General features: G+C 47.5%; 1 protein-coding gene across 7 annotated transcripts in view; it reads right to left on the bottom strand.

Annotated features, from left to right (window-relative positions):
* IGSF11 (immunoglobulin superfamily member 11) overlaps nucleotides 1–16,887 on the bottom strand; it is a 127,141-nt gene that overhangs the window by 37,626 nt on the left and 72,628 nt on the right. Inside the window, exon 1 of one of the 7 annotated variants that reach the window (XM_087757362.1) lies at nucleotides 15,028–15,045. The exons of the other annotated variants lie outside the window; for them this stretch is intronic. The gene's annotated coding sequence lies outside the window, so the exon portion shown is untranslated. Of the gene's footprint in view, nucleotides 1–15,027; nucleotides 15,046–16,887 lie in introns of those variants that run through there. 7 annotated transcript variants of the gene reach the window in all.

Genomic DNA, 16,887 nt, shown 5'->3' with positions numbered 1-16,887 from the left:
ACAGGAAGGAAAGAAGGGGCACAGAAAACAGGCACTGTGAGATCCTTTCCCTCTCTCCCAGTCTTTGCACTGTCTGAGATCTCAGCTCCCAAGCTCCAGCAGCATTCTTGGTTGCATTGATTTGTTCTTCCCTTTTAGGAAAAGCAGATACTTTACCCAGTATACAAGCAATGGGCAGAATTCAAATCACTGCTGAGGCAAAATAGCGTTGCCGGGTGTTTCAGCAGCTCTGGCTAATCTTATGCCCGTTAGCAGCATGCGTAGTTACGTAAAACAGATACTAAGGCTCTAATTCCACTATTCATTACCATTATTAATACAGTGACATACAAATACATAATGAAGGCCTCCTGTCCCTAGGGAGGTCATGTTTCCAGATGCCTGCTGACCACAAGAAGGGCTGGGAGAGGGGCACAGTTTCTGAATTCCTCTAAGCACTACCAGGCTGCATAAACAGACCTGACCTCTTCTCCTGTACAACAACAAAAATTAACATTCTTATCTCTCACCAAAATTTAAGTCAGCCCAAACTGTAGGTACACCCACAGAGCACTAAATCCAGGGAGAAACAACCTCGAGGTCCTACACATTTTCAAAAAGACAAATCCAACCCCCAAGTCACCAGATGTCCATGTCTGTTACTTAAGAGCCAATGAAGGAGAAAACAAGAGTAATAGTGTTCGGCAGCCCTGAGGACCTTCATCTAAGCTGCTGTGAAAGGTCTGTACTACTGCAGGCACAGGGAAGGACAGAGCACACTGGAGAGAAAAGTACAGGAAAACACTGTTGCTTGGTGGTAACTCATGTGACAAATTTGGCCACCCGTTACACCTATTACCACAGGATGAAGGAGTGCTGTGACAGGGGCTTTCGGAGCGTTTCTTCACTTACTGAAATAAATAGGCATCGCCTGCCTAAGAGGTGTCTTCCGGAGGTTAATACACTTAATATCCATATTATATTAATTCCTCATTTTCTGGCAGCTAAATCCTGAATCCTGGCTTGCCCTGCCTTCATATGCTGTAGACTCAAGCAGATGGGATGCATACATGCATTTCGCACCATGTATTTTGGGCAGGGCCAGATGCAGCACAGCGTTAAGTGTTCCCAGGTCCCCCAGGGGCAACAATACTCAGTTGCACCCCATGATCCCAGAGAAGCAAGCTCAGCTGTTTGGGGGCTAGGACTGAAGACCTACCTTCCTCTTAATATCTGGCAGAAGCACTTCAGGAGCTGCAATGCTTTTATCCAGCAAGCATAAAAACTTCTGTACAGCTCACTTGCCCCACCCAGAGGCATTTTGCTCTGCGTCGTGCAAATACTGAAGTTCTGCAGCCTCCAAGTTCCACAGGAGAGGGGGCAGATAACAGCCATATCACTGAATTAAACCCAAGAAGCAGTAATGAGGGAATCCTACAGACCTTGACAATTATCAAGTTCAGGCCCTCTGGAGCCTTTCTTCAGTCTCTTAGAGTTGTGGAATTGATCTGGAAACCACTTTATTAATGTTCTTTCTTTTCCTCCCCTTCTCCCCAAGCAGCAGCATCATTTATTAATTTATGATTAAATGAATTATTGATTCTCACTGCACCTGCAGTATTTGCCATTGTCCTTCTTCCCCAGAGACATCTTTGACTGATGTGAGAATGGCAAGATGTCAGAGAGACAAAAAGAGGGAGAGAAGAAACTCACTGCGTATGGGACCTTAGACAAGGTGCTCCCCACCAAAGTGCCAAGCTGCAGAGGATGGATGCAATGCACCGGGGCACAGCAATGGTGCCACCTTCCAAGATGGCAATGAAAAAAAAAAAAAAAAGAAAGTGTAAAGCCAAATTGCTCCTGTTAAGGAGGGAATGAGTAGCAGAGCTATTCATAGGCATTCAGCATGTGGGGAGGTATTAGAAAAAAAAAAAAAAAAGTCTGACCCAAAGCAGAAGCTTTTGTTTTTATTCAGAAAAGTCAAGCTGCAGTTCTTTGAATACATCACTGAAAAAACCTTCCAGGCTTTTGGCTTTTGTCTTGCGATTACAATCAACAGATGGTGATTATTTCACAGGCTGGGGCATCTGGTCAGCTCCTAGCCAAACATAAATAAAAGACCTTTGCGTGATTTTATCAGGCATTCTAGTCCAGAAACAAAAACAAGGTTGGGAGCAAAAGAAAAAAGGTAAAAGAGAAGCAATATTTAAAGTTTCCTGGTTTTGGAGATATTTGCTTCCCAACAGAAAAGGCTTGGGGGTGAGGAATAAATACAGTATCTTTACTGAAACGTGCCCCTTGCACAGATGATCAGAGCTCAGCCCTCATGAAACTGATGGAAATTTCTGAGCCAGAATCTCCCTGTCATGAATTAAACCTAAACCTTGACCCTTTATCTGGGCTTTGCAGGCCAGATAAACCTTCCACATTTTTATAGCATCTTTCACCCAAGCATTGTAATGTGCCTCCCCCTAAAAAGCCAGGCAAGTTTTACTCCATCTGAGAACAGGAGGAATGCATCAAGGTACTGCTCCTGCTTTTCATCAGGGAAAAAGGACAACCAAGCCACTGCAAGGAAACATCCTCTCCCCATGCATCTTCCTGGCCAGAAGAGCCGCAATATTCTCCTTGAACTAACCACACAGATAACGCGCCTCCTGATTTTTGTCCTTCCTGCAGCCCTCACGTCCCTGTGAATCACTGCTCGCCTTGGCACCAAGTGGTGCGCACTGGCTCTGTGCCCCTGACCACTGCCCACCGAGGGGCTGAACCCACAACAGCAAGGGAAGACCTAATTGCAGCAGACAAATTACCCTCTTCAGTGAGAGGTGCAGGGCTGTGTTTTGGGGAAACGAATTCCCAGATGACAGAGGCTTTAGGCGTGCATGTATGCAAACCCCTCCAGAAGAAATGCAGTGACCACATCTGTTGTTCCCACACCTCGATTTTGTTATGCTCTGTTAGCCCACAACTCTGTTTCATCCTGAGCATACGTGAAAGGATGGCAGGTTTTACCTCCGAGCAGCACAGGCACTACAAACCTCAGGGAGGTAAGAGGAGGTTATTACATATTACCTGCATCTCACCCAGCACCTCGACAGATTCTCCCACTGCTTTGTTGCATATGAAAGCAGCTTTTTACCACCTCCCTGCTCTCCCCTTTGCTATTCGTGACACTGCAGGCCTTCCTCACCTGATCTGCAGAGAAGCTTCAGAGCCCTCATTGCTATTTCGCACTACAGGACGATGGCTGAAAATCTGGAATGTGCTCGGCCAGAGAGCAATTTTGCTAGGAAAATACGGCAAACACTTTCTGTTCCTGCCTTACACGTGCCTCTGGGTTACTGGTAAATTAAGGCCAGCATGGCTAGCCTTAAGAGCCCATCCTGTACCAAAGTCACAGCCAACCGTGACTTCCTAGCCATCGCTGTGGGGCGCACGTGGCTTTCTCGCACTCTCTGGCAGCTTGTGCAGAATTCTCACCCGCCACTCATGAACATGCAAGCCCTGCTCCCACAGGCAGCGTGAGGAAAGAGCTGAAGATCTCCTCCAAGTTCCCCACCATCACATCTTGCGTTACAACACACCGCTGAACGGTTTCGGACTCCCTCCCAGGAAGAATTGGCGGAATTTGGCCATTTCATTATATGCTCAGCAGGACTACAGGCAGGAGTGGAATTAGATGCCTGCTCTCTAGCTGAGAAGGAGTGAGAGGGACACCCTCCAGCCCAATTTATACAGCGGCATCGGCAGGCAATGGCAAAACAGGGCCCGAGGTGGGGCAGGGGGCATAGACACGTAATATAGGAGTGAAATCTCTGCAGAGAACACACGTACATCGTGGGATGAAGGAAGGAAATTACATTACACTCTACACATACAGGGAACAAGCTTGGCTCTGAAATAAAAGAGCAGCACGCTACCCCACCGCCTCCTGTTAAATTGATGGACTACATGGTTGTGTCCAGGGCTTCTCAAGATAAAAAGGTTCATTTCCTTAGAGAGTAAGGTTTTGACCTTCACGACCTTACTGGGCCTGTGTGCGTTTACCCATTTTAATTTCAGATTAGCATCTCGCATTTTCAGTACCTAGGGGATTACTGTTTTCGCCTGTGCAGCAACTGCAGTTCATAAAAGTATCAGTTACCCTCCCCCTTGTTCACAAAATCAAGGCAGATCTGACCAGATGGCACATGCTCCTGCGCTCTGTGTCAGGCTGCATTAATTCAGGGGAAATGAACTCTCCTCCGAAACTATATTTATTTCAGACACCGCCATGCCCAGTTGCTGGGCTGTCCTCAGGAAAACCTATAGCCAGCTCTTTTCCATGAGCTTAGCAGGGAAAAAAGGATGGCAAAGGCCTTGCTGGAAGTCTTGGATGCCAGGAAGGAGGAGTACCTGCAGGCTCCCGGGAGGCTGGGAGTATTTCAGTGCCCCTTCCCCAGGCTTTGAGGCAGTAGCTCTTTCCCTAATGCTCAAAGCATCATGAAGCAGAAGGTGCTCCCACACCTCACTGGACCAGCCTGGTAACATCTTAAGGCAGTGCTACTGAAACAGCTCAGCCTTTTGGGGAATGTTGCATTACACTGCCATGCTAGGATCAGGAATGGGATTCCTCCAAGCAAGAGAGAAAGGCAAAAACCGTTCTGGAATGGTGGAAGGTGTGCAACTTGAGTTACTCTCTAGATGCAGCTCTTCGACAGGCCCACTTCTGAGGGGTTTAGGCAAGACATTTCACCTATTTATAGCTCTGGCTATGCTGCCCATTGATGGCCTTTTTCCTCCACCTTCTGCTGGAATAACTCTACCCATTGCTGGAGACAGTATAGTGTGAGTACTGGAAAGAGAGTTTGATTGGGTAAGAAACACCCTTTGTTCCTCTTTGTAAAATGTTATTTACCATCTTATATAGCACATATAACAACACCTAAGTGCTATACTATAATTAGTAAAATCATGCAGAGAAGATGTTCATGTGGATAATGATACTTTGCGTCCTCCCATGTGGGTAGTTTAAGGTTGAATTAATTCATGTTTGCCCAGCTTTGCAAGATCTATGGAAGAAAGACTATTGTTATGCAAATAATTATTAATAATGACTCCTCCTGTGCAGCTCCCCATTAAATGTACTCAATTTATAAGTCAAAGGGTGTTTTTCTCCTTGCTGCAAGACAAACTGGTTTCCGCGAATGGAAATGTGGGTGTTAGTGTACCTGGCAAGGGAAGACAGCTCTGTGGTGAGGGTGCTTTTCTGAAATTGAAGGCTCAGCTTCTGGATCCTCCTTTCTATGCTACAAGCAATACATGTGACCCTGGAAGTCACTTGGAAGAGCAGTCACACTGCCTACTCAAGGCATCAAACTCAGGCTCGGTTCAGAGGATCTCAACACAGACACAAGCCCATGCAGAGGGAAATTCAGACTACCAAATACTATATAATTTGCCCACAGATGAATAATTATCTTCATTTTACAGACTGAAGCATGAACACCTATGACAATAAAGCAGCTCTGAGAAGTATGGTGAGTATAAATGCACCATATATATAATGCTCAAATACTACACTAAATAAGGACAAGTGTCTAACAAAGACAATTTTTAAGAACACCAGGGCCTCAATACAATGCAGGCGTGAGGGGTTTGGTATCAGAGCCACAGTCCTTTGCAACAGATGTGCAGAATTGCTCCACAGCTGGCTGTCAAGGTCCCTAAGAGGTCTCCCAGTGCAGATGAAGACAGGACCACATGGAGTAAGTAGATAAGGAATTTCATATTAGACAAGGCTTTTTCCAGGTTGCAAAGTATATTGTGAGCCACACAGGGGTCACACCAATACAATGCCCATAGGATTGTTGCATGACTGGGTGCCCTTCAACAAGTTCTCTTTTTTTGTCCAGGAAAATTGTGAGGGCAGAAAAAGAGAAATTTAGCTATTACCATAGTCTTTTCAGACCTTCATCAGCCCTGTACAGGACAGGAATAGTCTGACAACTTATAAAAAAGAGCAATTTTGTCCCCGTGCTGTGCAAGGCTGCTTGCAGCTAGGATGCATCAGCTTTACTGTGCTATTTCCACATAGGAAACAGCCATCGGTGCAGCAGGTCTGATGCATCCCAAACCCTCATGCACACTTACTGTGGTGAGGGATTTCTCAAACAAAAGCACAGAGAAGCAAGAATTAAGTTACACCTTTGGCTCCAAGGCAGTAGCTTGTGTACACAGGACTCCTGGACAGGGTAGGCTCTGACAGAATTTAACAGGGCCCCTTCAAGCGGTTACCCACCATCACTGACCATCATTTTTGCAGGGCTCCCACTGCACCGAAGTTCGCAGAGGCCTAAGGCAAGACAAAAGGTAGTAAGGTTTGAGATGGATGTCTTCCTGCATCTTCAGCTGTTAGAGAGTCTGCAGTCAGAACCTAGCTAAAGGTGGGTTTGAGGACCACAAGAGACAGAAATGATGCCTGCTCATCTCACTGTAGTTCTGCAGATGCAATCCAGCTAAAAGCATCAAGGAAAACTGCTTTGTGCCACATGAATGAGAAAGTACAAAGTGAAAGCACCCCTGGAACCAATGTGGTAGAAAGAAGGTCCTCCTTCTCCATTTTATTTATCTGCCACCCTGCTTTCACAGTAGCTGTGATAAATAGATACTAATTCATTGCCACAGACGGTCCAGCGTTCAGATGTGTGCCCTTCCCTGAGGCCCCTGGTGGAATGCATATTGTGTGTGTTTGCATGAGAAATACAGCCAGCCCCATTGCTTGCACAGGCCTGCAGATTTGCTCATTCAGTCATCAGTCCAAGACATAAATACTTGCAGTCCACCTGCAATTACCCAAAATCTTCAAGAAACAGACCAAGGTGTTGTAGTGTACAGATGCTGGTGTAGCTGCCAGGAAGAAAAGTGCATGCCCTAAGCCCTGCAGAGCAGCGTCTCTAGGATCTGATGTTTAAGGGATTCCTTAGTGATTTCAGCAAGCTGATAAGAAACATCCTAGAACAAGTCTTATTTGAACCATAGCAAATTTAACCTAAGAAAGCTCTTCCTCACTGTCTTGTTTTCAGCTGAGGGAAAGTCAGATCTCTGGGTAAGGTTTCCAGCCACCAGGAGCGATGGCTTCATGTGCTGACACACATGAATCCCTTCAATGATAACTCCACAAGCAGCAGTAAACAGGGTGGGCAGTAAGGACGTATACTGCTGACATTTTAGGTAGGTCTCAGTAGTTCAATCACATATGGATTTTTATTCCAGCCCAAACAGCTTTTCCTTAGGCTGTTTCCCACAAACAGGTTCACGTCACTGGGGTCTGCTGTAGTAGCCCACTTTGGTTAGGATAAGACATCTTTGATTACAGAGGACTTCTGTAAATGGACTTCTCTAAAGACTGGGATCAGCCTTTAAAACATCACACCTGGTCTCCCCTACAGAAAGTAGAGATCATAGGTCACTTTCTGTTGTCTGACCAGTGTCCTAGGACTGGATGAGGAATCCAGCTAATAATCTTAAAAGATCCAACACCATTATATGTTTGAGAAAAGTGTTCTGTTACCTACACAGCCACAAGTCTTTAGCTAGAAACCTGCATCTCTCATGGCCTTTGAAGACTTTTAGGCCTTTTCGTCAAGAAAAAATGTGAGACTAGCACAGGAGAGAACATAAGGGCAGTAAGTCCAGGTGGGTCACAAAGATGAGTGCTTCGCTATTATTTTTTTTCCTCTTTTGGATCCATTTGTCTAGAGCAGCAAAGAGAATATTCACAGGCAAGAAATATATTTAATTTTTTTATATGGCAGCAAAGATGCCAAAACGCAGGTGCTATTAGCCTACAGGTAAACCCCAAGGTTTTCAGTCTAGCATCCCAAGTAAGGATGCTATTAATGATCATGCATTGTGCTGGTAAATAACAACGCAATTGCCAGGGTCACAACAGGACAGCTACTTCTCCTCAGTGCTCTGATTAAACTTATTCTTTCAAAGAGGAACCTAAAGCTTCTTGAGCAGCAGAATATCTGAAGCCTGATTTCCTACAACTGTCTAAGTGTGTGGCTTCTCAAATGTCCAGTAACCCATCTGAGTTCCCACTGCAGCCATTGCAGAACTGAATAGCACCTTCCCACCCATCTCCAAAACCCACAAGTTCCCTGTCATTCTTCAACAACTCACTCATGAATGACTGATCCTCGGTGACTTTTTGGTTAGCTCTTGCTCTTCCTGTAGAAAGTGTCTCTTCTGCAGAGGCCTGTTTTGCCACTGGAGTATATTTGCTACCTGGAGCCTGTGGGTTTCACTGGTAGGGGAGAGGCATGCACATGCAGCTCCCATCACGGCACAGGTCCAAACAGAAGCATTCAAGAAACAGAGCAGCAGGCTCTTTCTTGGATGCGGTGAGCTGTCTGATTGCTCTCTTGTAAGACTGGACCCAGGGGACAGTTGTGACATGACTGCAGTGCAAACATTGCAGGTGTTCCCTAAGCTGGGAGTTACTCAGGATCTAGTACAACTTTCATGTTACAGGTAACATATGAGCAGCATCAGGAGAAGAAACACTAATTAGATGACTTATGAGCCCTGAAAAGACCAGGCAAGAGGTGAAACAAAAGAGTCCCTTCCAGACCTAGAGCCTAGTCACTGACTGCTGAACTGTCATCAGTCTTGGCAGCCATGTCTATCAACTCCACTATCAGCTCTGCATGATGCAGCTTAAGACTCACGATAAACTGCTTCAAATAACGGACACCCCCAGCCCAGGTGAAGACCAAAAATTTCCCGGACCATGTCTGCCAGGCCATGAGAAATGCCAATACATTGAGCTGTAGCAGAAGCACAGGCAAGAGGAGGAAAACGGTTTCCAGATTTCACAGTTCAGCAATCCCCTAGACCTGCTGAGGAAGAACATCTCTGCTCCCTGCAAGTTTTAATGGAAAAGGAGAAAAACCTAAAATATCCCCTGCTAGTCCATCCGTGGAGGAGATCCCACCACAACACAGTTACAGCACACGTCAGAAATGCAGGTCTTAAATGTTCGGCAAGATGCTTTTCCAAGTGAGGAACATGCAGTTTCACTTATTTACAGCAATACTCCATGCTCCTTTCCTACTCTACCAGCAGCTCAGAAGATGCACAACCAGCATGAGACCGCTGTTTCAGGATCAGCCTTTGTCACAGAAAAGATGCGGTGAATAATTCATATGCTCATGAGTTACTCTGGCCAACAGGATACCCCAGTATAATTAAACCCCCCATTTTACAGACTGTTAAATTGAGACACGAAGCATTGACCTGACCTGCCATGATCCCACAGGCAATGAATGACCAAGGCAGGAGCAGCAGCTCTCCCTAGCCCCCCAAGAAGGCACACGGATAAGCAGGAATAAAAAAGACATGTCTGCTTTCTTGCTGCTCTGCATCATCATTTCTAAATCCCTCCTTCTATCTACAGGCTTGCAATGCACACTTGGAACTTGTGTCAGCCCTCCACATACACCGCTGATCACGGACCAGGCTTCACAGGATGCTTTCCACTTGTTTGTTTGCTAATGAATATTATTTTTAAAAAGTAAGAGGTGGGAGGGGAGGAAGGACAAGGGAGCCTGGAGTGAAGGCTGCCTCTGTGCTCAGTCTCTATGGAAATAATCCACAATGCTAATACGTCCTAAAATGGTAATAAAGCCTGTATTCTCTTATGTAATCCCATAGTAAGAAAGAGCTCTGTCGGCTTGCCTGACAAATGATATCTCTGTAACCTTGGAGGGGATTATTACTAAAAAACACAGGGTGGAAAAACAAAGCGACACACACACACAAGCACACGTAAATCCCTCAGATGCAGCAAAAGCTCCAGCCGGGCTCCTGTGCATTGGCCCCACGATATTATGTCTCTGCCATCAAACGGGGAAAGGACCTCCTGGCAAAGCAGCAGCCCTGCCCCTGCTCCTCCTCTGATCACAGCCCCCCCTCCCTCCCCAGGCACCTCAGCACCAGGAGCAGGCAGAGGGCAGGTTTTCCCCTCTTCTGTCCTCCCTCCCTCCCCCAAAATGAACATTCAAAGCCTCAGCAGCTGGCCAAATCCAGTTTGCCTGCGTCACCAATGCACGTGGATTCACATCTGTCCTGCCCAGCGGTGATGGAGCCAGGGCTACATGCATCCCCAAAGAGGATTCATGCCCCAAAATCCATCAGTTTGTGTGTCAGCAAGGGGGGAAATCACACTTTTTCTGGGCACTGCTGAATGGCACTGTAAGGCTACCCAGTTTGTCTTAGGCATATACGGACACAGGTTTGCAGGCTGGGGTACGCTCATTTTGGAGTTGTCTCTAAGTTTGCCTGGTCAACCATAAACCAAAGCCAGGCAGCTCTTTGCTCTTATGCCTCAGGCACAGAACAGAAGTAAGGCACCACCAGACTAAAGCCATGCTTCACGATGCCAACCTCAGCGTACGTCCACGCAGGTAGCCCTTTCACCACCTTCCCCTGCTCCTCTCTCCCCCCACAGATGGTGCCCCTCTGCAAACACAGAAAGGGATCCACCAGGTCACCCTGGAAACCCATCAGATGTGCGGGTCTAACACAGTAATCGCTTGAGCAAACACTCCTGTCCTCACGTGGACCAGCCAGCCCCAAACTCCCTCCTCCAGGACATGGCAACCAGGCAGTCAGGAGGCTGACCCCAGGAGACAAGTCACACGCAATAATATTAGCACCAAGCTCTTATCTTGGTGCCAGCAAAGGATGCTGACTACTCCAGTATCTCTTTCCCACAGATGAAAGCATGGGAACATTTAGTGGAGAGCCAGAAAACTTTGTTGGGAATGAGAGATGACATCAGGCGGGTTTCCATGCCTGATTGAACATTCACCCTTTCATGATGGGCTGCATTTAAGAGACTTTTAATGTTTTCTCAGACAGCAGGAGATGAACGAATAGGGAGTCTCAAGTCAGAGAAGATTCCTGAAGGCAAAAGAAAGCCAATTCTGAAGAAAAATCAGTCCTAACAGTTAAAAAGATATTATGACACTTAAAAGACATGTTTAAGGGAGCACAGCCTTTACGAGTCAGTGCATGTAGAGAGCTCTAATTCATACTAGATGTATGCAGTGTGACTGCCTGGAAAATGAAGGGTTACAATCATTATTCACAGCAGTCACATTTTTTTAATTAATAACCTTGTAATTGGTATTGACTTAAACTAACGGATGACAGTCTTATGATGAGCCATTCCCAGCCAAGCTTCCCACCCAATTGCCCTCAGGTCAGGAAAAGAGTGAACTCCGTTACTGGGCAGAAGTTTTCCACCCCGCAGCAGTCTCCTTCCTGGGCGGCAGAGAGGTGACCCCACACACGAGCCTCCACAGCCTTCCTCCAGCCCTTGCTTGCTAGCACCATGGCTGCACTGAGCCTCTACTGTGCTCCAGCCTGGCTTCCATGGGCCAGTGTCTGAAACACCAGCGCTTTCTGGTACAGTGGTTTCCCTATGGGGAACTACGGTTAAAAAAGGGTGATCCCACAGTCAGGGCCACTGCAGCACCTTCCCATTACTACCCTGGAGAAGAAAGCAAAGGCTAATCCACCTCCAGGCATTCATTTTTAGGAAGCAGAAGGAGGAAATCTTGCCCCTCTGTTCAGACACAGGCTCAAGCAATGGAAGTCCACCCCCAAGATCTGCAAGATATGGTAATTTTGGACCTCTCTGACATAACTGCAATACGCAGCTTGGACATGCCTCTCTGAAGCACAGGGAGAGGAAAAAGGGCAGTGCTGACAAAGGGCAGTGTTGTGTCCGCAGCAGCTCAAGCCACGGCCGCACCTAAACCAGGTCACAGCTAAAAAGAAATCCCTGGGGGAACATTTCTGGCCTGAAGCTCATTTGTAGCAAATTTCAGGAGAAGTTTACTTCCAAAAAGCACAGCACAAGTCACCTGGGTACAGAAGGCATCACAGCAGCCCCTCTGTAAGGCTCTCCCTGGCTGGAGCGCCAGCCAGGCCAAGGGGATGGAGAGGCAAAACTATGGATCTGGCATCAGGGCTGGGCTCGGGGCGTTTCCCAGAACAATGCCTTCTTCTCCCCCTCTCCCCGGCAGGACCCAAAAAGTCCCTTTTCTCCCCTAAGCCTCGGCAGGGCTTCAGCCGGCATCCTCCGGAGGGCTTCGCCCCGCCACTACCCGGGAGCAGCATTAGAGGGCAGTGCGCTGCCTTGAAAGCGGGATGCCTGCCCCCCCCCCCCGCCCCCGGGCCGGGGCCACGGGCATCCCCCCGGGCAGGGTGTCCCCCCAGCTGTCCCTCAAGCATCCCCACCGAAGGGGAGGGACACCCCCCCCCACCCCGGCCCGGGTCCCCCCCTCCCCGGTGGCCGCTGCGGCGAGCCCTGCCCGCCGCCTCCCCCCCTTCACCGGCAGCGAGCGGGAAATTCTGCAGGGGCTGCATTTTAATTAGAAAATGCCGGGTTTTAATTAAATAAATGCGAAGCTGAATAATGCAATCAGGAGAATTGCCTGTGCTCTTCTATTTTGCCGTTCAATTTATTTTGTGCTGTCCCCACACTTTTAGTTTTCATATGCCAAAGACTTTTGCATTGATCCCTCGGAGCTGCATTGCAGAATTTGCCAGGGACAAAGCTGGAAGCGCTGGCTGTTGAATAAAGGGCAGTTGGAACTTTTCACAGCTGGGGATACATCGGAGGCAGCCTGCGTCTGCAGCAGAGAAACCGATTTTTCCAGATTTTTGAGCACCAAAGTTCCAACTGGCCGTAAGTGGAGTTCAAGAACACTCCTGAAAATCAGGTGCAAAAGAAGAGGACAAAGAAGATACACCATCCCATCTATAACTGGGGAGAGCGAGTAAGCGTGCACATACACGTGCATGCAAGTGAGCACATAAACCAACAGGGTATGTTCATTCTGCAACCCTGCAAATACTTCATTGATTTCCTGAGCACGCAATTGTTAATTTTAAGGGTCTAGAAACAAAAATTACAAAACAAAACCAAGATTTTTGCTTTCAAAAGCCAGTTCTGGTTGCTAAGTGACTACAATATACTTCTCTATCGCATAATTTGAAAAACCCACGCACTAGGAGCAAGGAAATTGCTAGGTTAGGACATCAGGAATGTGCCCTAGCAAGATGATGAATTTTATATATGTATTTGTACTACAGTAGCGCTTAGAGACCCCAGGGAGCCATTGTCTTTGGTAACATTAAGAGTGAAAGATGGTTCCAAGGAGGTCTTAAACAAGCTAAAACAGGGCGCAACAAGTTGGTGTAAGAAACCTTAGCATAGACCTGGAAAAAAATGAGGGCAAGCAGATCTATCAAGACTGAAAAGAGAACCCACCATGAGCAGAAGAAACTGTAAAGTGAGATATCTACAGGCAGAACAGGTGACTGAGGCTGTAATAAACTATGTTTGGATGGAGAGCTGGGCGGGGGGGGGGGGGGGGCGCTTGGGGGAAAGAACACAAAAAGGTAAAAGCATGAATGAGGGGCTAAAGTAGGAAAGTTTTAAAACTAAGGACAAGTTTGAGAGAACAGGGGACACCAGAGGAGCACCCTACCAGAAAAAAAGCTCATAGTGAGGGTACAGACATGGAGTTATAGGTGAAAATCTAGAGTTAAAAATAAGAAACTTTGATAGACTGCAGGCAAAGATGTAGTAAGAGCTGAACCTATCAGTTGAAGTAGCACAATCAGTAATAGCTGCAAGACAGCAGGCACTTGTTCTGGTTATTGTAGCAATATATGCAAAAATGCTCAAACTGAGAGAATATGATTCCTCTGTGCTTTATCAAGCATCACATAATGAAAAGTATGAAGCGACTTTACTTCCCTTCCCTAATAGCTCTGGAATTCTTAAAAAGGACTATTGATTTTATTTCCTAAATGCTATTTTCCAGAATGCTTGTCCATAAGAATTATTTTCAGTGAATAAATTAATCAGCTGACTATGCCTGTGAATAGTCTTTCTGCTTGCTGATTCTTAGGAATGCCGGCATCACTGTCTGGTATAAAGTCTGCATGTAGCTATAACAAACCCCGTTGTTTTGTAAATACCCTTTTATTCATGAAACAGTGCTATGCTTTCCCATACGGCTCTCCTACATCCCTCTCAAACAGGAATTTCAGATGCAGTGCCAAGCAGGGAACAAAGACAAGCAGGCACAGATATTTTGCCATGGACTTCAGAGTATCCACACCCTGGGTATGTGCCTGGGAAACGGGTAGAGGGCCGGCCCATTAGGACTCTAGCTATGTACAGACACGATGCCTGGGGACTTCTCCAAGCCAGAGGACCACAGCAGCACTGAGACCTGGGACTCTGGTCCAAGCATAACTGCCCACTAAACATCCACCACAGAGAAGCTCAGAAAAGACCAAGAGAGTTTGCACGCATAATTCAGAAGGAAAAATGACAAAACTTGATAGGTAATGAAATTAGAGAGGTGGACTTTCTTTTAAGCCAAAAAGCTATGATTACTGTCTATATATACAAAACTTATGTCATTTATTGGGATCACACTGTGAGTTTGTGTGGGTGTACGTCAGTATTTTGTCACCCACACAGTTTTCAAACCTGCTGGTCAGAAAATTTAACAAAGCACTAGACACCTCCAAGATTTAGGTTCCTGTAAGTTTTGTGACATCAAGGGGATGAGTAAATTTGTGTTGTGACAAACTGTTGTAACAACTCAACAGAGCACTGCCTGATTTCGCCTGCCAGGCAGTCAATCACCACACATAGATCCCAAAGCCAACTACTTGCCAGACCAGTATCTGGTCAAGAAAAATAGGAAGGAGAGGAGAAAATAAAGCATATTTCCAAAGGTCACAATAGATATAGGAAGGAGCGGAGTGTTACCAGTTGGGGGCAGGGGGGAGATGGAAACCTGTGGCAGGGCACCGGGGGCAGGGGGGAGATGGAAACCTTTGGCAGGGCACCGAGTGCCTGAAGATGTGTGGACTCTCTGCAAACGCTGTGGTGCTTTATCCTCAGGATGTCAGCAGAAGAAAATAGCATTGCAGGAGTGCTGGGGATGTAGTACAGGAACTTACAGGCAGCCAAGTTCCCAAATGAGCTTTTCTTTTTGTGTCAGCAGGTGAAAACAGCATTTTCTTTAAAGGTCTGTAAAAGAGGGGTAAGTACCAGGTAGGTACAGATGCAAATCAGCGTAAGCGAGCTCCTTCTAGGCATGCCCACACACTTCACAGTGATGTTAGCTACACGTGTGTACAGCACTGCCCTCATTCACCCAAATGTTGCCAGCAAGTACAGAGAAATCAGAGCAAGCCCAAGCCGAGTAGAGTTGCTCATCACATCCCTGTCCCTGACATCATGAAGTCTCTTGTCTCTATTTCCAAACTGAGCTTCTGTACCTCAGGGGCTTATAAAGTGTGTTGAACAGCACTTCGCATCTGAATGATGCCTCATCATTATCTGTAGAGATATTCAGACCAACTGAGTATCTACAGCAACCTCTGCAACATGCATTACCATCTAGCAGATAAGTTACAGATCTACCAGGTCATCTGTGACCAAGGCTTTGGTCATCCCTGCACCACAAACCCCCCATATCCTGAGACAAGTCACTTCACCATGGCTATCCATGCAAAAAACAGATCTGTAATCCTCTCCGTCATTGCCAAGGAGGCACAGTAGCGGCGAGTTCAGGAGAAGGAATAATTTAAGGTTAACAGATGAACTGCTCTCTGGTCTTTCAGTGCCACTACTTCCCGGTCTTGAACTGACGTATTTTACCTCTGTAATCATCTGGGTAAAAAAATGGCCCACGCAGCCCTGCAGGCCATCTTCTCCTGCTCCCATCTTGCCGCTCCTGCCCCCCTGCCCCAGTACCACACACCCCCTGCCAGCAATACCCGAGCGCCTCTGGCATGCCGCGGGTTCTGAGCAGTAACCGAACACGGCTCCTCAGAATAGACACACTCCTGCTGTGGCTGCCACCCCCCTGCATCTTCGGTAACCCAACCCAACCAAGGCAGGGGCTGGAGGCAGGAAAACAGGCGGGCCAGCAGAACAGGAGACACTCAAGACTCGAGGGATTAACTCTATCCACCAGATGCAACTGCTGCCCAAGTCCTTATCCCCAGCCCATCCCCAAATCTTCATAACAGGTGGAGAAAGAGGGGGTGGCCATCACCCTCACAAGAATCCCTGCACACAGGCCTAAGGGCTGGATATAACCAGGTACAGGCAGAGGCATCCTGGCAGAGGGATGAAGATGGCAAGCCAAATAAAGACATGGAATTCAGCACCCAAGTGGAGATAAAAATACATGGACTTCACCCCTGCCCTGAGCAGCAGGAAGGGCCGGGAGAGCTTGCTGCCAAACCCAGCCAACTTCATTCTGCCCTTCTCAAAAAGTTTCAAAAGACACAGCAAATATGGACTCAACTGCAACATGCAAGTCAGGCCAAGCGCGCCAGGAGCCCTCCAGCAGCACTGGCAGGCAGCGCCCACACACATCGCTCCACTAACACAGGCATTGCCTGCTCTGTGCTCATGGGGTGCGTGGCCTGGACCTGCCGCAGGGGCTCCTCTCAGGCCCAGGACCAGCAGAGTCAGCGTTATTCCTGGGACACGGGTCCCAAAGGGTAAGACTGGTGCCACATGACAGGTAAAGTGAAACTGGGTGTTCAAACTCTGCCAGGTCCACGCGGGCTTGGCGGCTGGGTATCTGCATGGTATCCCAGGAGCCACTGCCAATAGGGAAGAGCTGCCTAGGGCTCATGGAGGGTGAGGAGGCAAGGGCAGCCTGGGGCCAGCAGATGAACATGACAAAGTCCGGGAGATGGCCAGGCTTCTCAGACAGGCACGGCTGGAAAAGGAGCCACTGTCCTCGAGCATCCTGCCCCGGACGCTGGTTGAAGTCCCATGACCAAGCGGCTGCTGGGTCT

Source organism: Nipponia nippon, unplaced genomic scaffold, assembly GCF_047370975.1.
Source record: "Nipponia nippon isolate SJK-2023a ecotype South Korea unplaced genomic scaffold, ASM4737097v1 scaffold_2, whole genome shotgun sequence".
Classification (NCBI taxonomy): domain Eukaryota; kingdom Metazoa; phylum Chordata; class Aves; order Pelecaniformes; family Threskiornithidae; genus Nipponia; species Nipponia nippon.
This window is presented reverse-complemented; position numbering and strand designations above follow the sequence as displayed.